The 27107-nt window shown below is 41.2% G+C and overlaps 1 long non-coding RNA gene across 1 annotated transcript in view; it reads right to left on the bottom strand.

The window, feature by feature from the left end:
• The window catches only part of LOC140190784 (uncharacterized), a 47157-nt gene extending 20648 nt beyond the window's left edge, over positions 1–26509 (bottom strand). The window contains exons 1-2 of the long non-coding RNA XR_011883685.1: positions 26423–26509; positions 23338–23367 (exon numbers count right to left, since the gene is read on the bottom strand). This is a non-coding gene — a long non-coding RNA (uncharacterized lncRNA). The remainder of the gene's footprint in view (positions 1–23337; positions 23368–26422) is intronic.
• Positions 26510–27107: the final 598 nt, after the last annotated feature.

The raw sequence follows: 27107 nt of genomic DNA, 5'->3' as shown, positions 1-27107 counted from the left end.
CTGTGCAAACTTTTTTGCAAGTGAAGATGATGATGAACATAAAATCTTTTAATTTGAAGCATGTTTTCCTTTGGAAATAGTTCAGATTCTGTCAGCTTTACTGTCAAAATTGCACCCTTTGATCAGCAGACAGCATTCTTAAAGTGCTAAGACTTTCATACATGTTCCCATGATCAAAGACAGCTGTTAGTGTAACCTGCCAAAGGAATGGGTGAATTTGGGAATAGAACAGGGGGAAAAAAGATGACCTTTGCAAAGGATATTGTTCTTGTTTGTTCTCATCTTTGTTATTGAACTGTAGATTTTGCAAAAACAAAATACAATAGGTTATCACTGAGGTGTTTGATGGGACTGTAGCAGTTGCAATTGTTTTCTGCTCTCTGATAAAGGCAGTGCTTTTCCATAACATGCATTCTTTACAGATTAGAGACGTTGTAAAAGAAATAAATTTCTAAACTTATATTTCCTACTTAAACTTTGTAGGCAGTAAACTATTGGGAAGGAATGAAGTCACTTCGGATGAGAACTTAGAGGTACCTCGTGGGACAGGGAAAGGGGGGAAACTGTTATTTCTATGTAAAACATTTGTAACCAGTATGATGTGAGTTGTTCAAAGTATATTTTATAATCAAAGTACGTATATGTCACCATATACAATTCTGAGATTCATTTTCTTGTGAGCATACCCAGCATATCTATAGAATAATAACTATCAAGGAAAGATCAACCAGAGTGCAAAAGAAAACAAACTGTCCAAATGCAAATATAAATAAATCACAATAAATAACGGGAACATGAAATAATGAGATAAAGAGTCCTTGAAGTGAAAACATTAGCTGTGAGAACATTTCGATGATTGGGCAAGTGAGTGTAGTTGTCCCCTTTTATTCAAGAGCCTGATGGTTGAGGGTAGTAACTGTTCTTGAACCTGGTGGTGTGAATCCTGAGGCTCTTGAACCCTCTACCTGATGGCAGCAGCGGGAGGAGAGCGTGATCCTGGCTGGTGGGGATCTCTGATAATGGATGCTGCTTTCCCATGACAGCATTTCATGTAGATGTGCTCAGTGGTTGGGAAGGCTTTACCCGTGGTGTACTGGGCCAAATTCACCAGATTTTGTAGATTTTTTCCATTCAGGGGCATTGGTGTTTCCGTACCAGGCCATGATGCAGCCAGTCTCTATACTCTCCACTACTCATCTATAGAAGTTTGTCAAAGTTTTAGATATCGTGCCGAATTTCCGCAGACTCCTACGGAAGTAGAGGCGCTCAGTGCTTTCTCGGTAATTGCACTTACATGCTGGGTTCAGTACAGACCCTCTGAAATAGTAACACCCTGGCATTTAAAGTCGCTAACCCTCTCCACCTCTGATCTTCTGATGAGGACTGGCTCATGGACCTCTGGCTTCCCTCTCTTGAAGTCTATAATCAGTTCCTTAGCCTTGCTGACATTGAGTGAGAGGTTGATATAACACCACTCAGCCAGATTTTCAATCTCCCTCCTATATGGTGACTCATCACCACCTTCGATTCGGCTCTCAATAGTGGTGTCATCAGCAAACTTGAATATGACATTGGAGCTGTGCTTAGCCACACAGTCATAGGTGTGAAGTGAGTAGAGCAAGAGGGCTAGGCACACAGCTCTGCGGTGCACCTGTGCTTGACTCCGCTCCGAGGCTGTTTACCCCATTATCTGGGATGTCCATATTGTGACTGAAGGGCAAAAGTCCGATTCCTCAGCATCCTGTGCGCACCAGTCGTCGTGTTGCAATAGCTGTTTCAGGTATCACAACAATGGAGCGGATCAACCACGCGTACCACTGCAACTACAGATGGTGCATTGGAGCTTGTTTCGCAATGGTGCAGTTAGCACAGCCGCTGTCTCACAGCAGCAGTGACCTGTGTCCGAGCCTGACCACTAGTTCTGTTGACATGAAGTCTGCATATTCTCAGTACCTATTAAAGTAGTCACTGAGTGTATCATGGTCATAGTCTTCGGCTGCTGTAGCCCATCCACTTCAAAGCTTGAGATCTGCAATCAGAGATGCTCTTCTGCACGCCACACTGTTGTAACGTGTGGTTATTTGAGTAACTGTTTTCTTCTTATCAGCTTGAACAAGTCTGCCCATTCTCCACTGACCTCTCTCATTAGCAAGGCATTTTCACCCACAGAACTGTCACACAATGGGTATGTTTTTTGTTGTTCGCACCATTCTCTGTAAACTCTAGCGACTGTTATGGATGAAAATCCCAGGAGATCAGCAGTTTCTCAGATACTCAAAACACCCCATCTGGCACTAACAATCATTCCATGGTCAAAATTACTTGGGTCACATTTCTTCCTCATTCTTAACAACAAACTGAAACTTTTGAAAATGTCTGCATGCTCTTATGCATTGAGTTACTGCCACATGATTGACTGATTAAATCCTTACACCAGCAATCAAGTGTACCTATTAAAATGGCCACTAAGTGTATGTTTCGTCTGGGTGCTCGGATTTCCTCCCACATCCCAAAGGTGTGAGGTTTGGTTGGGTTAACTCACCGCTGTTATTTGTTTCTAGTATGGAGGTGAATGGCAGAATTTGAGGGAAATTGATGGGTTGTGGGTTTACAGGGAAAGAGCTCTCTTGTGCCCATCTGAGAGTACAGATGCAAACTTAGCTTCCTGTCTCTTTCAATACATAACAGTTGTAAAATACTAATTCACTTTTATTTCAAGGAGATTCTTAGACAATATCTAAATCAACATTTTCACTATAACAAGATAGAGAGGGATGCGTTAGCAGAGGGAAAATGTCCTGCACTTGAGTGACTTGGGTGTTTTTAACTTACCAAGTTCAAGTTCAACATTATTATCATCTGACGTGCATGTATACAACCAAATACAACAACGTTCCTCCAGACCATGGTGCCCATGCAAAACATATATCACACACAACGCATTTGACAAAATATTACCATAAGTCAATGAAATATGATTCCAAATGCATGCAGTGCGCAGAACAGTTAAACAGTAAACAGTACGTTAAACAGTAAGCAAATCGCTTCCTTGTGACGAGACCACAGTGGTGGCAGCGTATTCATTAGTCTCACAGCCTGAGGGAAGAAGCTGTTACTCAGTTTGGCAGTCCCAGTCCTGAACCTTCTGTATCTCCTTCCTGGCTATAGTGGATCAAAGAGATTGTGGGATGGGTGCTGAGGATCCTCAACAATGCTTTGGGCCCTTCATCTACAACGCTCCCAGTAAATGTCACAAATAGGGTGGAAGGAGACCCCAGTGAACCTCTCAGCGGTTTTTTTACTGTCCTCTGTAGAGTCTTGTGGTCTGATGCCTTGCAGCATCCGTACAACACAATGATGCAGCCAGATACAACACTCTAGATGGCGCTCCTGTGGGAAGCCTTGTTCTCCTCAAGAACTGTAGATGTTGCTGTGCCTTAACAAATAAGATCAGAAGACCACACGACATAGGATCAGACTTAGCCCATTTGGTCCATTGGGTCTGCTCTGTCATTTCATCATGGCTGATCCATTTCTTTTCCAACCCCAAACTCCTGCCTTCTCTCCATAACCTTTCATGCCTTCACTAATCAAGAACCTTTCCACCTCTGCCATTAACACATCCAATGACCTGGCTTCCCCAGCCACTTGTGGCAATGAATTCCACAGATTCACCATCTTCTGGCTAAAGAAATTCCTCCTCATCTCTGTTCTAAATGGACATCCCTCTATTCTGAGGTCGTGCCCTCTGGTCCAAGACTCCCTCACCATAGGAAACATCCTCTCCACATCCACTTTATCTAAGCATTTCAAAATTTGATAGGTTTTAATGAGATCCCCCTCACTTTACTAAATTCCAGTGAGTAAGGGACCAGAGCCATCAATTGCTCCTCATATGATAAGCTTTTCATTCCTGGAATCATTCTTGTGAGCCTCTTCTGAACCCTGTCCAATGTCTGCACATCCTTTCTTTAAAAAGGGCCCAATACTGCTCACAATAGTCCCAATGACATGGTGTTGTGGACCCAGGTTAGATTATCTGTTATGTACACACCAAGGAACTTTGTGCTCTTCAGTGTCTCTGTGACAGATCCATTGATGTCCAATGGGGCATAGACAACCTGTGCCTTCCTGAAGCCCAGAATCATCTCTTTTGTCTTGCCAACGTTGAGACTCAGGTTGTTGTTCTCACGCCATTTGACAAATCTCTCTACCTCCACTCTGTATGTTGACTTACCATTGTTGCTCATGAGGCCAACCACTGTTGTGTCATCAGTTTGGTGATTCGGTTTCAGCTGGATCTGGAGGTACAGTCGTACATCAGAGAACAGCAGCTGAGCACACAGCCCTGGGGGCACCATTGTTAGGCGTGATGGAGCTTGAGATGCTGCTGCAAACTCAAATTGATTCCGGTCTTTTCGTCAAGAAGTCCAAGATACAGTTACAGAGAGGAGTGAATGGCTAGGAAATTTTCTAACTTTCACATTTGCTATCCCAATGACAGAGAAAATCAGGTAAGTAGATTGTCATATATTAAAAATATATAAACAACTGAAATTTACAATTTCTCTATTCCCCTCTCCCCACCCCAGAAGGGTTTTAGGGCCCTCTGGTTCTTTTTGTATCAAAGATCCAACCAGCTTTCTTCTCCCAACACTCTCATCTGCTGGAGACACAAGAGAGACTGCAGATGCTGAAAAGCTGGAGCAACACACACAAACTGCTGATGGAAGCCAGCAGGTCAGGCAGCATCTATGGAGAGGAATGAACAGTCGGATTAAGCCTTTTCATCAATTCTAGCTTCTGCCGACTATTCATTTCCCTCCATAGATGCTGCCTGACTTGCTGAGTTCCTCCAGCATTTTGTGTGTGTATTACGTCTCCTGGCAGGACTTGTCATCCTCAGCAGCTTCTCTTTCAATTTCTCTTACTTTTTACAAATCAAAGCTAGGCCTTAGCTAGGCCCATTTATTGACTTGTTACAAAATTATTTTGGCACCACTCTATGGAATTCATTGCCACAGAATGCAGTGAAGACCAAGTCTTTGGATGTATTTAAGGCAGAGATTGATGGATTTTTGATTAGTAACTGTATTAAGAGTTACAGGGAGAAAGTGGGAGTTGAAAAAAGTATTTTCCACCAATAACAGAGCAGACTCAATGAGCCAACTATCTTCAGTCTACTCCTGTATTTTGTTATCTTATGGTCTTATCTCAGAGACAAACTATCTACTGACATTTATTATTAACCCAGTGACTTCCACAGCTACCCTGACTACACTTCTTCTGATCTAGTCTTCTAAAAAGATGACATTCCTTGCTCTCAATTTTTCAGTCTCAACCATGTCTCAAGGTAAGCCCTTCCGCTCCAGGACATAAAATGTCCTCTTTGTTCAGGAAATGTTCGTTCATTACATGCCGTGTTGGTAAGTGATCATGGGCATCCACATAAATAAATCATCCTTTATCATTTTACCCAGTGTCAATGTGATCCCACCATCACATCTTTCTCTCCCCAACCCTTTCTTCTTTCTGCAGATGCCTTTTCTCTGTGACTCCTGCTCACTCATTTAGGTGCAGTTGATTTGGCTTTCTCTATATCAGTGAGACCAAAAGTAGCCTAGGTGTCCATTTTGTAAAACCTGTGTCCTATACACAATCACCATCCTGATTTTCCGGTTGCATGCCATTTAGACACCCCTCCCACTCCCATATTGACCTGCCTGACCTTGGTCTTGTCCTTTGCCAGGATGGGGCCAAACACAAACTAGAAGGACAATGCTTGGTACTCTGCCTGGTAGCCTACAACTCAATGGTATGAATATTAAGCTTTTCAACTTCAGGTAACCTGCACTCCCTGTGGTTTTTTCTCCCTCTATCTGATCCATACACGTTCTGCCCTCCCTCACTTGGTTCCATATTCCCAATGTCCTTTCTTTAGCTTGTACCACTTAACACTTTCTTTTTTCATGTCAGATTTCAGCATGCACAATCTCTTGCTTCATTATTTACACTCTTGTCTTCATCTCCTCTCTCGCCTTTCCCCACCTGATTCCAAATGCCCCTTTTTTTCTATTTCCTTATTTGTCTCCACCAATCTGCTGTCTCCCAGCTTCTCCCCTGTCACCTCCATCTGCCCATCATTCCCCTTCTGACAAATCCTGCCTCACCCCTTCCCTCTCAGCTCTTAATACTGGCTATTACCTCTTTACTCTCTCAATCCTGATGCAGGGTTGTAACCTGAAATGATGTCTATCCCTTTATCTCCGCATTTCCTTGCACAGATAAGAAAATATCTGCAGATGCTGAGAATCAAAGTAATATACAAAAAATGCTGGAGGAACTCAGCAGTCCAGGCAGCATCTACGGAAAAGAGTAAACAGTCAATGTTTCGGGCCAAAACGTTGACTATTACTCTTTTCCATAGATGCTGCCTCACCTGCTGGGCTCCTCCAGCATTTTGTGTGTATCCCCGCACAGATGTTGCTTGACCTGCTGTGTTCCTCAGGCAGTTTGTTTTTTTTGCCCCAGTTCCCAGCATCTGCAGCCTTTCGTCTCTCTGAAATCTACAACCTTTTGGGAAATCACCTAAACATTCATAGGTTCTGCTATTGCTGCAAAGGCACTCAACAAAATGTCGATGAAATTTTATTGCATTTAATGTATGCGGTTATTATGTAGAACATAATGTAGCAGATCATTATTTTCATTGGTTTAGAAGATCTCATATATGGGATAATTGACCCAGGGGTATAAATTACTATGATGTGCTATACTGAAGAAAAGTTCTTATTTATAAATGGATGCTTGGTGGAATATTTTCTTTAAATTTACAAATGAAAGTGTATATTTAGATCTTATATTTAATGTTCAAAGTTCAAAGTGAAAGTTTATTATCAGAATACATACATGTCACCACATACAACCCTGAGATTCTTTTTCTGTGGGCATGCTTAGCGAATCTATAGAACAGTACCTGTAAACAGGATCAATGTATAACAGACTGTGCAAGTGCAAATATAAATACAAGGCCGTAAATAACAAATATGAATTAACAAGATCGGGTCCTTAAGGTGAGACCTTCAGTTGTAGGAACACCAGAAATAGAATGCGTGTAGTTAGCCACCTTTTGTTCAAGAGCCTGATGGTTGAGGGGGTAGTAACTGTTCTTGAAGCTGGTGGTGCAAGTCCTGAGGTTCTTGTACCTTCTACCTGATGGTAGCAGGAAGAAAAGAGCATGGTCTGGGTGTTGAGGATCTTTGATGATGGATGCTGCTTTTCTATGTCCGCTTTTCATGTAGATGTGCTGGGAATGCTTTACCTATGATGTACTGGGCTGAATCCACTAACTTTTGTAGGATTTTCCTCTCAAAGGTGTTAGTGTTCCTATACCAGGCCATAATGTAGCCAGTCAGCACATATCTATAGAAATTTGTCAAGCTTTTTGATGACGTGCTGAATCTCCGCAGACTCCATTTGTGTACATGTTCATCTTTTAGCTCTTCAATTAAGTTACATTTCTCTTAAGGAATCCATTTGAAGCAGCTTTATTATGTGAAATTGGTGATTATAAGCAAAATTCATCAAGCTATATATAGATCAGCAATTAATTGGAAGTGTAGTAATGAATTGGATTAGACAAATAGGAACAAACATTTATGATCTTTCCTGGCTGTTAGTACATTAAGGAATTCCCTGATGTGTAAATATTTTTCATTCTCACTTCCATTTGCCTAACTGTTGCCACACTGATGACAATGGGCAGTCACTTTTATTCCTGTTGTGGAATAAAACTGACAGCAGTTTCTTGCATCTACACATGCACAGCTCAATATAAAAACATTTAATATTGAACTGCATTTTTCTACAAGCTCCATTGCTGCAGCCTTTGATTAAGGAAATTGTGTGAATTTAGGGAAATTATCTACTGGTCTCTTGCAAAAAATGGATGAAAGATTGGAGTTGTTATATAAAGGAGTCAATGTCATAGTGATAACTTCAGAACAACCTCTCCAGTCCTGAAAACAGTAGTGCCCCATTGCCTCAAAAGAATAAAAAATTACCATGTTTCTACTTTTCCTTTTGTAAATACTATTCTCTGACTCATGCCTGTGTCACAATTTCTACATTATTTTCCTTTTTTTTCAGTAATTAAATGTGAATTATGTTTCCTGTTCATTACTACTTGTTGTACGTTCTTCAGGCTCAATGACAATTTATCAGTCCAACTGATGGAGAACCTTGTCCACATTGCTTTGCCATTCACAGACCCCACAATTTACCAGATGCATAATTTCTATGTGTGGTAAATGGCAATACCCTACTTATGATGATACTTTGCTATAATTCATTATTTTACAGCACACCATTGCCCAATGCTCTTTACTGAGATCTTAATAATTAACTGTTTGAAAGAAGAAGAGTCACAAATGTCATTTTAATAAATATTTCGAAGTTGCTTGCTTGGACATTGCATTGAAGACTGTAGCTGCATTTCTTTACGTAAACACGAGGAATTCTGCAGATGCTGGAAATTCAAGCAACGCGGTCTCAGCCCGAAACGTTGACTGTACCTAGAGATGCTGCCTGGCCTGCTGCGTTCACCAGCAACTTTGATGTGAGTTGCATTTCTTTATCTTCTTTCAGGTTCCATTTCTCTAAAGTGGATAGGACTACAATGACCACAGGAAAAACTGAGTAAGTATTGGATAGCTTTCTAAGTCACTGTTTCAACATCAATCTATGAGCTCTGTCAATAGAAGTTAGAGCATGCTGAATAACCCAAACAAAAAGAGGGAATAGTGGAAGTGTACAGTAGGACCAGCTTCAACAAAGTATTTACTGTCCCAGTGGTCATGAGGTTGCAGTCCACACTGATTTTTTTCAAGCTGGCCTTGAGAAAACTTGGGTGTGTCTCCATTAATGCAGCTCACAATGTGATCTGTGAAAATGGCATATCTTCCTGAGTTTAATATAGTTACTTTATCCTCCTATACACTCATAGAAAAATAGAGTCATAGAAAAATTCAACACAGAAGCAGGCCCTTTGGTCCATCTAGTCAATGCTGAACTATTTAAACTTTTCAGCAGTAGATACCTCACAGAAGTAAGTCATCCCCATACCAAAGGATGTTGTACGGAAGAAAAAAAAATTCTGATCAATTATAATGTCCAAGTACAAAAGATTATAAGTCTTTGATGACTGCATCATTTGTTTCAACCATGAGATACTTAAAAAGACAAATTCTTTTGTCCAGATACAAGAGTGAGTCAAAATGGAGACACAAGAGACTGCAGGTGCCAGGTTTTGAAGCAACACACGAAATGCTATAGGAGCTCAGTGGCTTAGGCAGAATCTAAAGAGGAAAATGGACAGTCAATGTTTTAGGTCAAGAACCTGAAACGTTGACTATCCAGTTTCCTCCATAGGTGCTGCCTGACCCACTGAGTTGCTCCAGTATTTTGTGTGGTGCTCACTGTTAAATAAAATGAATTGATCTTTGCCTTGAATATCCACAGCTTCCAGAGTAGAGAATTCCAAAGATATGCAACCATCCAAGCATTGACATAAATGGGAATTCTGACACTGCCCTAACTGTAGTTTGCTACACAAGGGGAAAACATTATTCCAACAAGCCATCTCAATATATGTGTGTTTCAATATAGTAACAGCTCATCTGTGTGAACTTTCATATGTTCAGACAGAGCCTATTCAACCTTCTCTGTTAGAATAATCCTTTTGTCGCAGGAGTCAACCCAATTACCATTTAATAAATTGCTGTATTTTTATCAATTCTTGAGACAATAATTGTATATAACTCTTCAAATGTGATCTCACGTTCTACAGTGTTCTATATTCATACTTTATAATCACATTGCTAGTTGTTCAACACTCCACAGTTTTCTTTCCTAGCTTCTGTAATAACCTTGCCCTGCCCTCTACTGTTGTCATTTCCACTTTGTTGTCTTTCTTGGTTATATTTTAATTTCATCTTTTTTGATTTCAAAGATTTAAGTACATTTATCATCAAAGTTTGTATGGAGTATACAACCCTGAGATTCAGCTTCCTGCAGACAGCCACGTAACAAAGAAACACCATGGACCCATTCAAAGAAAATATCAAACACCCAATGTGCAAAAAAAAACAAATCACGCAAACGCAAGAAAACGAGTGATTAACATACAAAATATTAAACATCAAACTGCAGAATCCTTGAAACAGTCTAGGGATGTTCAGTTTAGTTCAGTTCAATTTAGCACTGTGCCGTCTGTCGACCGCCGAGCCTGTCTGCCCCAATAAAAATCATGCAAAATACCAAAGATAAAAGGAGTAACCAGAAACCAGAAACATATATAACAAAAACTGCTGTCCTCTAAAAATGAGACCAATCCACAAATGTTGCCCAAAATTCAAGACTCTGGCACCTTTCGCCAGCAGCAGCGAGTGAGGGGGAGATATTTTAATTTCATACAGAGGTTTTATAAAGTCTGCTCTCCTGATTTTCATTTTAGCTTTCTTATGTTCTTCATTCTTTTTTTCACAGCCTTTTCTTTGTTTTCTGAGCATGCAACTTTATACAGGATTGCTCATCATATCTCATTTTGCCTCAATTGTTATTATATTTTAGGAAATATATTTTTCATAAATTCTGTTCATTTCACCTTGAAATATTATGCATGATTTATCTACCTCGTTAACTGTCAAAGCTTCCTTTTTTCACCATCCCTATCTCAATGCTCATACTCTTATGATATGAGTTTCCCATTTATTACTTTGATCTTTCTGCCATAACATTATACATTACAGCCACAGTTGTCTATAGACCTGAAAGATGTTTGAACTGACGTAATCGGCACTTGCCTGGTGCAGAGCTGTGAGCATGGACTGTTGGACTCAAGGTTGGCCCACTACTCTACTCTCTCTATAACCATGACTGTGTGGCTAGGCATACAGCAAATGCCATCTCTAAATTTGCCGACGACACAACTGTGGTCGATAGAATCTCGGATGATGACGAGGAGGTATAAAGGAATAAGATAGATTGGCTGATTGAATTATGCCACAACAAGAACCTTGTACTCAATGTTAGTAAGACCAAGGAATTTTGTTGTGAACTTCAGAACTGGGAAGTCAAGGGAACACACACTAGACTTACCAAGTGGTTAGCAGTGGAAAGGGTGAACAGTTTCAAGTTCCTGGGTGTCATCATCTCCAAAGACCTATCCTGGGCTCAATATATTGAAGCAATTAAGAAGAAGACATGCCAGCAGCTATATTTCATTAGGAGATTGAAAAGATTTGGTATATCACAAAAGGCTCTAGCAAATTTCTTCAGGTGTACTGTGGAGAGGATTCTAACTTTTTGCATCACCTTCTGATGTGGCAGGGCCACTGCACAAAATCAGAAAAAGCTGTACAGTTTTGTAAATTCAGCCAGCTCCATTGTGGGAACCAGCCTCCTCATCATCAAGGACATCTCATTATTAAGGATTCCAACAAACAGGACATGCTCTCTTCTCATTACTACCATCAGGGAGAAGGTACAAAAGCATAAAGGCACACACTCAATGTTTTAGAACATTTCATACTGTATTTCAGTGATCATGAACCTGATTTTCATTTTGACCCTCTCAGCACAAGGTCTTTCCAATTGTGTGACCCAATCACACAAAACTGAGCTGATGATTGAGCATTGAACCTCAGCCCAGATGCTCTTTAAATATTAAATCCTGGTACCAAAACATGGATACCAATTAGGGGGCAGCCCAAATCTTTACAGGGGTCGCACCTCTGCCCACATCAAATGGTCTTTCAGAGGCCAGGCATCTTAGGATTCATTCCAAATCTTGGTTCACACGCTCTGCCTGGCCATTGGATTGCCCCAATCAGCTTACAGAATCCCCTCCAAAAGCATGACGTGAATTGTGGACCGTGATTCGACACAACGTCCATCAGAAAACGGTGGATCATGAAAACCTGGTGCAGGACAATTTTGGCCTTCTCTGCCACAGATGGTAGTTTGTCCAAGGCAGGCCTTCAAAAAATGATCCAAATTACCATGATAACGGTCTTCCTCTTGGAAGGAAAAAGACCCGTGACAAAGTCCATGGAGGCGTGAGCCCATGGTCTGTCCGGAACAGGCAGAGGGTGAAGGAACCTTTGAGGTTAGGGGTGGGGCTTCTTGTTCCAGGCACACACCTCACATGTCTGCAAGTATTGATGGACCTCCCTCTCCTTTTCAGGCCCCTCCTATTCACTCGAGGGTCCTGATAATCCCTGGGTGAGAGGTCATTCTCAATGCATGCCTCTCTTAAAGAACTTGAGACTGGACAGAACTAGGAATGAACAGCTGATCCCGAGGGCCATTCTGAGGAATCTCCCCTTGCTATCAGCTTGGCTTGGGGCAAAATAATGGTAGGCTGCTCCCCTCATTTGGGTTCATGGAACTGACAGGACAAGGCATTTGGTTTCTGGTGCTTTGACCCCAGTCAATAGGTCAGGATGAAATTAAAACGGCTAAAGAAAAGAGACCACCTGGCTTGCCTGGAATTCAATGTCATGACCTTCTGAATATAAGGCAGGTTTTGCTGGTCTGTCCATACAATAAAAGGGTTCTTGACCCCCTCAAGGCAGTGATGTCATTCAACAGCTCTCTATTTGATGCCAACAGCTCTCTATTTCTGATGTTGTAGTTCACCTCTGCTGGGTATAGCTGCCTGGAAAAGAATGCACACGGGTGGAATTTATTGTCCGTTGAGAAAACAGTGCACTCACTCCGATGTCCACCTCCATGATGAAGGAAAGGTCCAAGCTGGGTGCAACCAAAATGGGAACTGTCATGAACTGCTGTTTGAGCTCTGTGAAAGCAGACTCTGCTTCAGTAGTCCAAAGAAAAGGGCCCATGGATCTCTTGGTTATTGCTGTCAGTGGAGAACCAGTGAGCTGATGTTTCTAATGAACTTTCAGTAAAAGTTAGCAAATCCCAAGAATTGTTGGACTTTTTTTCACACTGGATGGTTGTGGCCAATCTCAAACTGCCTGTGTCTTACTAGGGTCCATCTTGAGTTTGCCATTAGAGATGATGAAACCCAAAAACGAAACGGTGGTTACTTGAAATTCGGGCTTGACATGAAGTGCATGATCAAGAAGCCTCCTTAGGATATCTCTGATGTGAGGGACGTGCTCCTTCATGGACTTCTAGAAGATTAGGATGTCGTTCAAGTAGACGAAAGAGTACTTATGGAGAGCATCCCAGAGCATGCTGTTTATAAAGGTCTTAAACTGCTGGCATGTTCACAAGGCCAAAGGGCATGAGTAGATACCCACAGTACCTTGTCAGGGTGTTGAATGCTGTCTTCAACTCATCACCCTCCTTTATACGAACCAGATTGTATGCACTCTGCAAGTCTAACTTCGAGAATACTCTTGCCCCTTGGAGAATGTCAAAGACAGTGCTCCTGGGTGGAAGAGGGTAATGATTCTTGTCTGTAATGTGATGCAGCCCCCTATAATCAATGTAAGGCCGCAGACTACAATTCTTCTTCTGTACGAAGAAGAGGCCTGTGCCCTCTGGAGAGGTGGTGGGCTGAATGAATCTGCGGGCAAGAGCCTCCTTTATATTCTCCTCCACAGAGCCTCTCTCTGGGCCTGAGAGTGTGTATAATTGAACCCGTGGAGGACAAGTATCAGGCAGTAGCTCTATTGCACAGTCATAGGGTTGGTGCGGGGTAAGAGTCGAAGCCTTTCCCTTGCTGAAGATCTCTTCCAAATCCTTGTAGACAGAAGGAATTTCTACTGGATTGGGTGCCGCAATTACCCTGAACCTTCCTCTGAGGATGACTCCTAATGTTCCTTAAGTAGGGGGGTGATTTGGCTGAGTCTCCTCCATAGTCTTTAGTGAAAATGGAGGCCAAGTCAAAGTCCAAATCCTTGTCCATATCCTCAGACATCGGCAGTGACAAATGGTCCTTGTGTTCCTTGGACTAGGTTCCAAGGCTCTCCATCTTGGAGCCTTCCCCTTAGCAACTGGAGCCGTTTGGCTTAGCTGCAACCAAAATGGGAACTGCTTGGGCATATCCTTGGCTTGGTCCTGAACTAGAGCTCCTCTCTCTCTAGTTCCAGTGCACCTCTGACGGCACAGGGTCGATATTTGCATGGACTTCCCGGTTGGAGCCAGCTTGTCTGCCCTTGAAAGCAGGACTGGGTTTCCTGAAGGCTCCAGGTTACTCCGAACAGAAGTCTGCCCTGTTGGTGGCCGCTGGTCTCGGGAGAGTCTGAGGTTTGGAACACCAAGCTGAAGACATACCTTCTTGCAATGACTTGACCATGCAATGATCCTCCCTTCCTTCCAGTTCACGGAAGGGTTATGCTGGAACAGCCAAGGATGCGCAAGGATCAGGGGAATGTGAGGAAGATCAATGATATAGAAACCAATGTCCTCTGGTCCTCTATCCCCATCTTCAAGACCAATGTCTGCTACTGGATCTGCCCAGAACCAAACAGGCAACCATCCAGTACAGTTGTAGACATGGGCAGTCCCCAAGTCCAGGAAATTTCCAGCTGCCCCAGAGTCCAAAACAGCATTCACCTCTCATCGGTTCTTACCACACGAGATCTCTGCCCTCAGCGTGCCACCAAAATCTGTGAGGTTCGGAGCAGCGAGTTGTTTCTGTCACCATTCTCCCAACAGTTTGCCTACAGATGAAGTTTCGGACATTTGGCCTGCGGGTGATCTGCTTCCCTGCAGTAATCGCAGGCATCTCAATGCTGACGCTGGAACCTGAGCAGGAGACGAGCTGGCCATTGTTCAAGGCTGGAGCATGAACTGTGATGTGTTGAGGATGGGCTCTGATTGGGACTCTTCGACCTCTTGAGGTTGTCCCTCTCTCGTTCCATCAGGTGATTATTTAAGGCAGATGTACTGATCAATCAGAGCCTCTAAGTCCTCTACTGGCTCCCCCAAGGCAAGGGTATCCTTTAACTTGCCTTGGAGTCCGTGGCAATACAGGGTGACCAAGGCCTCCCTGTTCCAGCCACTCTCTTGCACCAAAGTCGAAAGTCAGTGGCGTAGTCGGATGCTGACTGGCTGCCCTGACGGACCTTCATTAGATGGTCCGAGGCTTGGTTAGTTCCGGCGGGATGAAGGAATACTCTCCTCACGGCGGCCTTGAATTCCTCTGAATCCGAGCAAATCTCCGACCTTCGCTCCCAATGCGAGGTGGCCGAGGCCAGGGTTTTCCCGGTCAGGAGAGAGATCATGAAGGCCAACTTTATGCCCTCCATAGGGAATTGGGCCAGCGAGTGAGCACCAGCGAACATTGAGGAAGGGAGCCGTGTCAAGAACCCGGTCACCACTGAACCTCTCCAGGGTTGGAAGGTGGATTGGCTCTACAGGCTTTCTCCCTTTGATAGATGGCTCACTGTGCCAAGGACGCCGTGTCTCTCCAGGCTCTGTCTTGTAATTTTCTTGCTATGGCTGGCCACAGCTGTCAAAAGGCTTTGATACCCCACTGGGTCCAAGTTGGCTCAATCATACTGTGACAAGAGACCTAGGTGAATAAAGACGTGGAGAATAAAGACGCATACGTAAGGCTCCTTTTCATTGACTACAGCTCTGCCTTTAATACCATCATTCCAAATAAACTGATTCCTAAGCTCCGGAACCTGGGCCTTAGCACTCAGATCTGCAGTTGGATCTTCAACTTCCTCACAGACAGGACCCAGGCTGTAAAAATAGGGGAGAAGCTCTCCTCTACAATCACTCTGAGCACCGGTGCCCCACAAGGCTGTGTACTCAGCCCCCTGCTGTACTCACTTTGCACCCATGATTGTGTAGCCAAGTTTCCATCAAACTCAATATATAAGTTTGCTGATGACGCAACAATTGTAGGTCGTATCTCGGGTAATGATGAGTTTGAGTACAGAGAGGAAATTAAGAACCTGGTGGCATGGTGCGAAGACAATAACCTATCCCTCAACGTCAACAAGACAAAGGAATTGGTCGTTGACTTCAGAAGGAGTAGTGGACAGCACGACCCAATTTACATTGGTGGTGAGCAAGTGGAACAGGTCAAAAACTTTAAGTTCCTTGGGGTCAATATCACAAATGACCTGATTTGGTCCAATCAAGCAGAGTTCACTGCCAAGAAGGCCCACCAGCACCTTTACTTCCTGAGAAAACTAAAGAACTTTGGCCTGTCCCCTAAAACACTCACTAATTTTGATAGATGCACCATAGAAAGCATTCTTCTAGGGTGCATCACAACCTGGTATGGAAGTTGTCCTGTCCAAGACTGAAAGAAGCAGCAGGAGATCGTGAACATGGCGCAGCACATCACACAAACCAATCTTCCGTCCATGGACTCACTTTACACCGCACGCTGTCGGAGCAGTGCTGCCAGGATAGTTAAGGACACGACCCACCCAGCCAACAGACTTTTTGTCCCTCTTCCCTCCAGGAGAAGGTTCAGGAGCTTGAAGACTCGTATGGCCAGATTTAGGAACAGCTTCTTTCCAACTGTGATAAGACTGCTGAACGGATCCTGACCCGGATCTGGGCCGTACCCTCCAAATATCCGGACCTGCCCCTCAGTTTTTTTGCACTACCTTACTTCCCATTTTTCTATTTTCTATTTATGATTTATAATTTAAATTTTTAATATTTACTAATTTTAACTATCTTTAATATTTTAATATTTAATATTTGTAATCAGGGAGTTTGAAGCGCAGATTCAAATATCACTGTGATGATTGTACGTTCTAGTACTAATTGTTCGGCAACAATAAAGTATCTGTAAACAGGTGAGTATGGTGAGGACCCAAGTGCTGGAGTATCCAAGACTAGCATCGAGGCATGATACAAGACAGAAATGAAGACAGGGTTCTAAATTAGATGTTAGACTACAATCCAAAACTGAGCCGACGATTGAGCACCGATCTTCAGTTCAGGTGCTCTTTAAATATTAAATCCTGGCACCAAAACAGGGCGGCCTGAATCTTTTAAGGGGCCACGCTGGCTGTCCATATTCCGGAGAGCTTGAGTATCTAAACCTTGGGAGCTGCTGTGGTTGGGTACGTGTTGTAACACTGTTAAATGTTAAATAGACTGCTGTCTTTATTTAAAATTAAACAAAAGCCTTCCAGAATAATGACAGGCATTGAGCTGAAATCAATTAGAAAACAATGTAAACTCAGTCATTCCCCAGAAAGGGGCTGGCTGGCTACTGGGTACATCTCCTAGCTCAGCATGTTCACACTCCAGCGGAATTATGTTGAAGGGAAATTTGGAAAATCCCAGCAAACTGCTGTGGGTTCACTTGTGTTGTTAACTCTGTTTCCAATGTTAACTCGGTTACTCTTGCCACAGACACTGCCTGACCTGCTGAATGCTTCCAGCAGTTATTTCAAAATTCCAGCACCTGCAAGTTTTGATTTTACTTCCCAAACATCTAGACAGTTAGAGTTATATTTGTAGGCATTTTTATTGAAGAATATGGACTTTATTATTCCTATTACGTCTCTTATCCTCTTCAGTTATTTCTCACTGTACGTTAAGCAGTGCTTGCAGTATTTGAAGGGTCCAACAGGTGTGGAAGTATTGAATTGGCTGTAAAATAAATCCAGCCGCCTCCTCCCTTTCACTCTCCGTCCCTCCCTTTTTCTTGATGTTCTGCTGCTCACAAAAGCTTCAGCAAACATCAGGTGTAACAATTTCGTTGGCACAATTACTGGATGATTATTGTGTAATCTCCAAATTATGGTTGGATAGGGGTCATAATGGGCTATTAAATAATTTCAATGAACACCTTGCACCAGACAGATTTTAAACGTAATTTAATTTTATCAGCTTGCTCTTTCACACCTAATTTACATTAGCAGGTCTTGAATTTCAATTCTGTTTTTTTAATGATAATTTAAAATTATTGAACTTGTTTTAGTCTCTCACTCTAAATCATCAAATCCTAATTACACAAGAGTCGGCGTTGTCCTTTAGTGCATGTCGTATTCGGTTTTCCGGAGCTTAGATCTGCATGCAAAGTGTCTATTATGAGGTCAAAAGGCAGTGCAGCTTGCAGTTTGGCTTCTTTGACTAAGCAGGATCATCTGTTCCATGATTCATATTTACCTTTAAAGGTTGAAAAATCATTAATGTGTTGTGACATCTACTTCTTTCATCTCACATAATTGAATCAGATATGAAGCAGCCACCCTCCCATTGCCCTAGGATCATCAAATACATCCAACAATGCTTAATTATTGTGTTGGCATTCAAGTATGCTTTCAATAATAGTTCAAAATTTTCATTTGGTTCAATGAATATTTCAAAATGTATTGTTTTTCTAATTGAAATGATTGTATCATTTGGAAGAAAAACTTGGCATTTATTTTCATTAAAACAATGAATTAAACTGGTTCTCCAGCCTCAGAATGTTTTAATTAATGACTACACTGAAATTTGAGTCTGTTAAAGGCTTCCTGTCTACAACTGCTGTATGCAATACTCCTGAGTATTATATGTAGCTAATTACTCAAAGCACCAGCTGTTCTCTCTATCTGAAGCAGCCGTGTTATCATAAATCCTGGGTAACTTGCTCAGAAAGCCTGGATCTTAACCTGCCCCAGATATAAAGTGGAACTTTATAAGGAATGCTTTTTTATTTTCAATCATTGAAGTTCACGCGTAATTTTCTTCATTTAACTTTTGAAACCAACATGAAATCCAATTTGATCTTCTGTGGTGCTTAGAAGATAATCATTTTGACTAACTGTTCTGCCATTTATCAAGTGATTCATAAAGTCTTATCAGATCACAGTGAGATATAAGTGATGTGATAACACAAGTGTACTGTAACAGTTGATGTTGATTTCTTTATTTGTATATAAATCATTACTGTATAAGAACTGGAAAGAAAATTGCATCTAAGTAGCACCTTTCACTTCTATAGAATGTTCCCCAGTGCTGACATTTCTTAAGTTTAGTACTTTATAATAACATGCATAGGTTAGTTAATTTGAGTATTACAAGGCCTCATAATTATCAATAAAATAAAAACGAGAAGTTAATTGGTTTCTGCTCATGCTGGTTGAGAGCATGCACTGCCCAGGATAGAAGAGAGTAGGTTACTGTGCTTGGATAATTTGGGATGTCTTGCATCCATTTGAAAAGATAGACAAGGGTGCAGGTAAATTGAGTCATACAGTCATAGAAAAGTACAGAACAGAAACAGGCCCTTTGGCCCATCTAGTCTGTGCTGAGCCATTTAAATTGCCTACTGCCATCGACTTGCACCGGGACCATAGCCCACCATACCCTTACCATCCATGCAGCTATCCAAACTTCTCTTAAAAGTTGAAATTGAACTCATATGGATCACTTGCACCGGCAGCTCATTCCACACTCTCATAACCTTATCAGTGAAGAAGTTTCCTGTCATGTTCCCCTTAAACTTTTGACCTTTCACCCTTAACCCATGACCTCCAGTTGCAGTCGCACCCAACCTCAGTGGAAAGAGCCTGCTTACATTTACCTTACCTATACCCCACATATTTTTGTAAACCTCTATCAGATCTTGTCTCAATCTTCTACATTCCAAGGAATAAATTCCTAATTTATTCAGACTTTTCATATACCTCAGGTCCTTCAGACCCGGCAACATCCTTGTAAATTTTCTCTGTACTTTTTCAACCTTCCTCACATCTTTCCTGTTATGTGACCTAAGCTTCACACAATACTCCAAATTAGACCTCACCTAACTTAAAACTGGACAGGATGAAGAAGGAAACCAGAGGCAGATGAATCTGTGGAGTTCATTGCCACAATCAGAATCAAAATCGAGTTTAATATCACTGGCATATGTCATGAAATTTGTTAACTTAGCAGCCGCAGCAGTACAATGCAATACATGATAATATAGAAAAACAAAAGTAAATCAATTACAGTAAGTATATATATATGCATGTTAAATTAAAAAGTGCAAAAACAGAAATAATAACAAAAGTGAGGTAGTGTTCATGGGTTCCATGTCCATTTAAGAATCGGATGGCAGAGGGGAAGAAGCTGTTCCTGAATTGCTGAGTGTGTGCCTTCAGGCTTCTGTACCTCCTCCCTGATGGTAACGAGGGCATCACTCCTTGAAGATGTCTTAGATACTATGGAGGCTAGTACCTGTTCAGATGGAGCTGATAATTTTACAACTTTCTGCAGCTTCTTTCAAGCCTGTTCAGTAGCCCCCCCCTCCCATACGAGACAATGATGCAGGCTGTCAGAATGCTCACCATGATGCATCTGTAGAAGTTTTTGAGTGTCTTAGATGACAAACCAAATCTCTTCAGACTCCTAATGAAATACAGTCACTGCCTTGGCTTCTTTATAGCCGTATCAATATAATGAAAACAGATTAGATCCTCAGAGGTCTCGACACCCAGGAACTTGAAATTGCTCACTCTCTCCACTTCTGATCCCTCTATGAGGATTGATTCATGATCCCTTGTCCTACCCTTTCTGAAGTCCACAATCAGCTCTTTTGTCTTACTGGTGCTGAGTGTAAGGTTGGTGTTGCAACACCACTTATCTAGCTGGTATATCTTGCTCCTGTACACCCTCTCGACTCCACCTGAGATTATGCCAACAATGGATGTATCATCAGCGAAGGCTGATCCGTTCCTGATTAGTAAGGGCGTCATAGGTTATAGGGAGAAGTCAGGAGAATGGGGTTGAGTGGGATAATAAATCAGCCATGATCAAATAATGAAACAGACCTAATGGCCCCAAGGACATAATTCTGCTTCTATGTCTTATGGTCTTAATGCTATCAATCAATACAAATTGTGCTTTTCTTTCCTCCCCACAACCAAAGCAGCCTTCTAACAGGTTTAAGATCTTCTTACAATTGAACAAATCCTGCCTAGGGGAGTGCAAATCTATTCAGTATTCCCTCCTTAGTAAAAAAAAAAAAATGCACTCAATTCAGGAATTTCCTCATTATAGTAAAACTATACAAATGAGCACATCCTGTCTGAAAAGTTAATTAGAATAACCTCCAGAGGCAGACTGCTCAGATGAAGAATGAGGGTAGAATCTTGGCCAAAGTTAGACTGAAAATTATATGAGGTTTATGGCCTCTTTATTTAATAACTGCTAACAATATACACGTGGCGGCCACTTTATTAGATATTTCCTGTATGTGTATATTTGTGGTCGTCTGCTGATGTGGCCCATCCACTTCAAGATTAGACATGTTGTGTGTTCAGAGATGCTCTTCTGCACACCACTGTTGTAGCACGTGGTTATTTGAGTTACTGTTGCCTTCCTGCCAGCTTGAACCAGTTGGGCCATTCTCCTCTGACCCCTCTCATTAACAAGGTATTTTCACCCACAGAACTGCCACTCACTGTATGTATTTTGTTTTTCACATCATTCTCTGTAAACTCTAATGACTTATAAATGCATACCCCAGGAGATCAGCAGTTTCCACAATACTCAAACCACCCCATCTGGCGCCAACAATCATTCCACAGTTAAAGTCACTTAGATTACATTCTTCTCCATTCTGCTGTTCGACCTAAACAATAACTGATCCTCTAGACCACATCTGCATGCTTTTATGCATTGAGTTGCTGCTACATAATTAGCTGATTGGATATTTGCATTAACGAGCAATGTGCTTAATAAAGTGGTCACTGAGTACATACTAAGGAAGAAATTATCCCTGTTTTTTTTGTTAAATATGGTAATAACATCCTACCACTATCCCACAATCAAAACTGTGGGCAAAGTTAAATCTAAACATTTATCTGCTGGAGCATTCATTTCTGACGTACCTGCTAGGACTTCGAACCATTTATCCTTTCAGCTCTGTACTGAACTTTTTGTCACATAGCTTCACCTTCTAAGGCAGCTGGAATGCAGCCAGCATACCAATGAACAAACAGCTGTCTTCTGTACCGCGTATTTCCTATGGATTCACTTGACTGTTGATGTGTCCTAGAGATTCAGTCTCAGCTATGTGCTCAGTTTCTAAAAGTTCTGTTTCAAGGCTGCAGGCAGCCCATGTTTTAAAAATCAAGCAGACATTTGCTCTTTTACGCTGTGTCATTCCCTTATCTGCTTCTAGAATGTATGAATCAAGCATAATATTTTTTGGCAGGTTGCAATGAATGTACTGAAAAACAATTTTTAAGTAAACATTTAATTTATGGAATTCCAAAATATTCTATAATCTCTGCATGTTCAGTACAAACTTTGGATTTTTCTGTCTCCTTCCTTAATTTGATATGCTGTAACTGATATTTGCATTCAAGTCAAGTTTATTGTCCTTTAATTTTTTAATGTATATAATCATATAATGTATATAAAAACGAACCAGGATGTAAAGCACAGTAGTACACATAATAGACATGACGCACAATAACTTATGAAAGTGAGGATAAAATCTACAGATGAATCACATTGTCCTTGTACTGTGAGACTTCAAGGTACTCTGGCTGGTTCCACTAAACTTTATTAAAGCCACTTTGCTTTGATTATTTCAATAGCAATTCTTTTGTTTGCTGGGAGAGAATTCCGTAAATGAGAGACAGCTCAAGATGTCAGTGTCTTGTTTACTATTTGTTAAGAATATTATTCCAACTAACAATAGAAGAGAAATAAATTACTAATTGTGTAGATACTACAAAACTACTCTACTCAGATGGAACCATCACTCACAGTACTGGAATATATTACGTTCTGAATTTACCTAAATGTAGTGTGTCCTTGGGATGATGTAGCTGACCTGACTTCTTAAACTTCTGTAGGCTATGTTGGGAAGATAGTAGAATATAGAACATGGAAAATCTACAGCACATTACAGACCATTCGGCCCACAATGATGTGCTGACCATGTAACCTACTTTAGAAGCTACCTAGAATTTCCCTATTTTTCTAAGCTCCAGGTACCATAGTGTTGAGGAAGGAAGTTGAAGCTGTTTACTCAGTGATGCTGAAAGAATGGAGGTACGTCTTCAACTCAGCATGGATGTGAAGTTGGAGATGGTGGTGTTCCAATGTTGTCTGCATCTCCTGTCTTTCTCAGTGCGACTACTGCAAGTACCATTTAATTCTAGATATCTTTAATCATAGCACTGATCAGAACAAAATTCCACACCATGAACCTGTGTGTGGTATATTACATCATGTCTTTATCTCTTGGTGAATACAGCAATATTTTCCCATTTGTTGACATGACCATTGCAAATATCATTGCTGTTTAATTGGGATGCAAGATTACACTCCCTATGGACATGTACTTGCCTAACAGACATACATTTCAGAAAAATAAAATTCACTTTTGCTTACCCTTGAGTAGCTCGACAACTGTGTGGACACCTTTGAAGAAACAACAATATAGTTATCAAGTAAATATCCGACAATATTTGCTATAACCCGTCTCCCCTGGCGATCAAAAATCTGTCTGTCTTCAGCTAACTCAAACCATAACCCTTCAATAGATTTAGCATTTGTGGGAAACAGATTAATGTTTCAGGTTCAAACCTTATATATTATAATCTTCCTACTACTTACAGATTTTTAGAAAATATAGGTTAGCTTTACTTAAATACATGTTAACCATTGATTTCTCGAGATATTGTGTAAGAAATAGAAGTTGGAGTCGAATTTAAGCCCCTCAAGCCTGTTTCATCATGCAATATGATCATACTTGTGTCCCACCTCTACCCTTATGTTCCCTTCCTCTCCACAGTTTTCTTCATCTCAGCCTCAAATTTATTTGACAATGTTGATATCCAGAGACCCCTGGGTCAAGGAGTTCAAAGGTTTACTACTAGATGGGGATTTTTTTATAAATGAGTTTGGATTTTTTCATAGAAATAACACCTCAAGATCAACATTTCCTAAGGAGGTAACATCTAACAGTATAGATGGAAACTCACGTTTTCTGTACACTCCATAATCAGATAAACAACCAGCTTTGTGCCCTTTGAAGCAGGGGTTCATGCAAGTATTCTGCTTTAAGTGCTTATTAGCTCCAACAACTGGGGATGAATCCTAATGTAGGGTGTTGTCTGCATGGAGATTGTAACCCTGTGGTTACTTTCCACATCCCAAAGATAGGTAGGTTAATTGGTAAGTTATAGACAGGTGAGAGGAGATCCACAGTGGTGTTGATAGGTATGTGAAGGAGTATGGGAATAGGACTGATGAGAGTGCTCTGAGAGCTGGCATAGACTTGATGGGCAGAGTGGCCTAATTCTATATCATTAAAATAATCTCATATTACTGTAATTATAAATATTATTTTAACTGAAGTGTTCAGAGCTCTCAAAGAAACTTTAAAAATAAACACAATAATGGGCCAGCACTATCGTGGGTAGAAAATTGGACAGCTTTTGAAAAATGGATATGTTACTGTTAAATGTTTAATATTGCTCTATTTACTTTATAGCAATGCTGGTTAGCAGAGTTTTGGATTTTAAACCCTTGATAGTTTTGAAAATTATATTACTCAATACATTATATGCTGCAGGTTTTTGAATGTTTGAAAGCAGTGGGATGTCAGATCAAGCCTGGGTTTACTAATTTAGACTGCATGAGCAGTTGCTTTAACTCCTCACTGTGACCTTTGCTATTGGTGTGCCTGAAAAGATTTACAATCTTTGAATTTCTAATGCGGCTTCATGAAAGATGGCCGAGGCCTCAAGGTATCTAAGGCCACTGGTTTCCACGTTCATAGTCTATGCTTTGATTGCAGTCCTGCCCAGTTGGCAGAAGGTTATGTGTTTCCCTGAAAAAATACAAAAGCAACATGTGTTATGAAGTATGATTTTAATATTTTTTTTAGGAAAGGGAAAGAAAAACAAGACTGTGAAACATGTGGTTGTATTTACAGACCCGAAGTGTTTCATTGACTTTAAACATAAGTGATCTTCAGCCAGGGTTATAGTAATATTTCTGTTTTCTCTATAAGCAAATTGTTTGCTACAATAAATGTCATAAAACTAGTTAGATATTCATCTTATCTGTGACTTTTAAGTCAGAAGGTATAATAGCAAGGTAAACATTCAAAAATTCAATTATCACATACAGGAAGTTTAGTGAATTGAATAATAAATAACCTGTGCTTCCACTGAGTTGGGTGAACTATTTGAAGTTTATTGTATATGACAAGGTTAAATTTTCATTTCTTTAAGATGTCATTAATGCACTATTTCCTAAGAAGACTCCAAATTCTTTTGGAAGAGGCAAGGACTCCGAAATTCCTGTTCATTGATACATATATAAAAAAAATCAATGCTCTAAAGTTGACGATGGGTTTAATTAGTCTTGGATCAAAATTGTGTTCATTCCTAGACCCCTTAGAAGCCAAAGAAAATGTCAAAGAGAAGGTCAGCACTTGATTTTCTGCCAGGGATTTTCAGAATTAGACTCAGGTTTAATATCACGGGCATAAAATACGTCATGAAGTTTGTTGTTTTGCAGTAGTATGTAATTCATAAAATTATAAAAACTATAAATTGCTATATATATATATTACGTAGGTAGTGCAAAAAGAGCAAAATAGAAACAAGTAGTGAGATAGGCTCATGGGTTCATCGTTCTTTCAGAAATCTTACTGAGGATGGGAAGATCCTGCTCCTAAAACACTGAATATGTATCCTCAGGCTCCTGTACCTCCTCCTTTATGGTAGCAATGAGAAGAGAGCGTGTCCTCTGTGAGGGGGGTCCTTCAGTGGTTCAAGTTAATGTTAGAGAATGTATATAGTGTATTACCTGAAATTCTTATTCTTCACAGACATCCACAAAACAGAAAATACCCCAAAGAATGAATGACAGAAACATCAGCCCCCCTCCCACCCCACGCACAAGCAGCAGTAAAAACATTGACCTTCCCCCTTCCACTTCTCCCCCACTTGCACCAGGAAAAGCACTAACCCCACCCCCCGAACCCCACCATGCAAACAATAGCAAAGCCCCAAAGAGACTTTGATCTAGAGTCCATCAAAAACTACAGTCCATCCCAACACTTTGGTATCTCAGACAGGCTGTCTTTCACCAGCAAGGGAGAGAGAGATCACTCCTGCAACAACGAGAGCGGGAGACCAGCCACTCGCTGTTTCGATGCTGCAATCTTCCATGTTGCTTCTCTGAGTCCCCCGACTCGAGGACCAACAGGCTCTCGCTCACCATCGAAGGGAGAGATTGAAAGGATCACCCTAGGACAGGAAACCTCTTCCGATAGCAATGTACGCCATCTGCTATCTCGGCCTCTTACGTCGCTGCATTCGGCGACATCAGCAAGGAAGTGGTTCATCCACGGGACTGCACCCCAAGAGCGCACGTCTTCCGGGCTGCTCCCAGAGATATCAAAACACCAAGCCGCACGGCAAGTTCAAGAGCAAGAACCCACCGCATCGTGATCTCCCACCTTTTTGAAGTGTAGCCTTTCGGAGCCTCACTATCATTGTTGGCAATGTCCAGGAAATTCAATTCTCTTCATGTTAATTGACAGAAGTTCATGAACACTCTCAAGGCTGAGTTCTGGGGGTAGTAGGGAAGACAGATAATTACCAGACTGATAATTCAGAAGATTAGCAATTTAGAAACCCAAGTTTGAATCCTACTACGCCAACTGCTGTTTGGAGTTTTAAAAGAATTAGCATTAGTCGAGATGACCATAATGCTTTTGGATTGTAATCAAAATACTGATGCCTTCCAGAGGTTGGAAATCTATCTATTGATCTGTAATGGAGTACAAACCTGTTAGAGTTGCTACACATGCTCTATAAATCATGAACAACATATACAACATTTAATAGGTAGAGCTAAGTAATCCCACAACTATTGAATCAGATCCTACAAAATCTAGTCATGAATGATAATTAAACAGCTAATGGGAGAAGAAGGCTTTGAGAACATATATATCAACAAGAGTGTGATGGACAAGGATGAAACACTTGCAACCACATGGAGACAGAAGTATCAAATAGATGATCCAGTTTAGTTCCCTCATGACACCTCCACCATGACAGAAGCCAGTCTTCAGCTAATTCAATTCACAGATGCTGCCTGGTGTGCTGACTGTTTTAATATCTTCTGGTTTTTATCTCATA

This window comes from Mobula birostris, chromosome 31, assembly GCF_030028105.1.
Source record: "Mobula birostris isolate sMobBir1 chromosome 31, sMobBir1.hap1, whole genome shotgun sequence".
Taxonomy (NCBI): domain Eukaryota; kingdom Metazoa; phylum Chordata; class Chondrichthyes; order Myliobatiformes; family Myliobatidae; genus Mobula; species Mobula birostris.
This window is presented reverse-complemented; position numbering and strand designations above follow the sequence as displayed.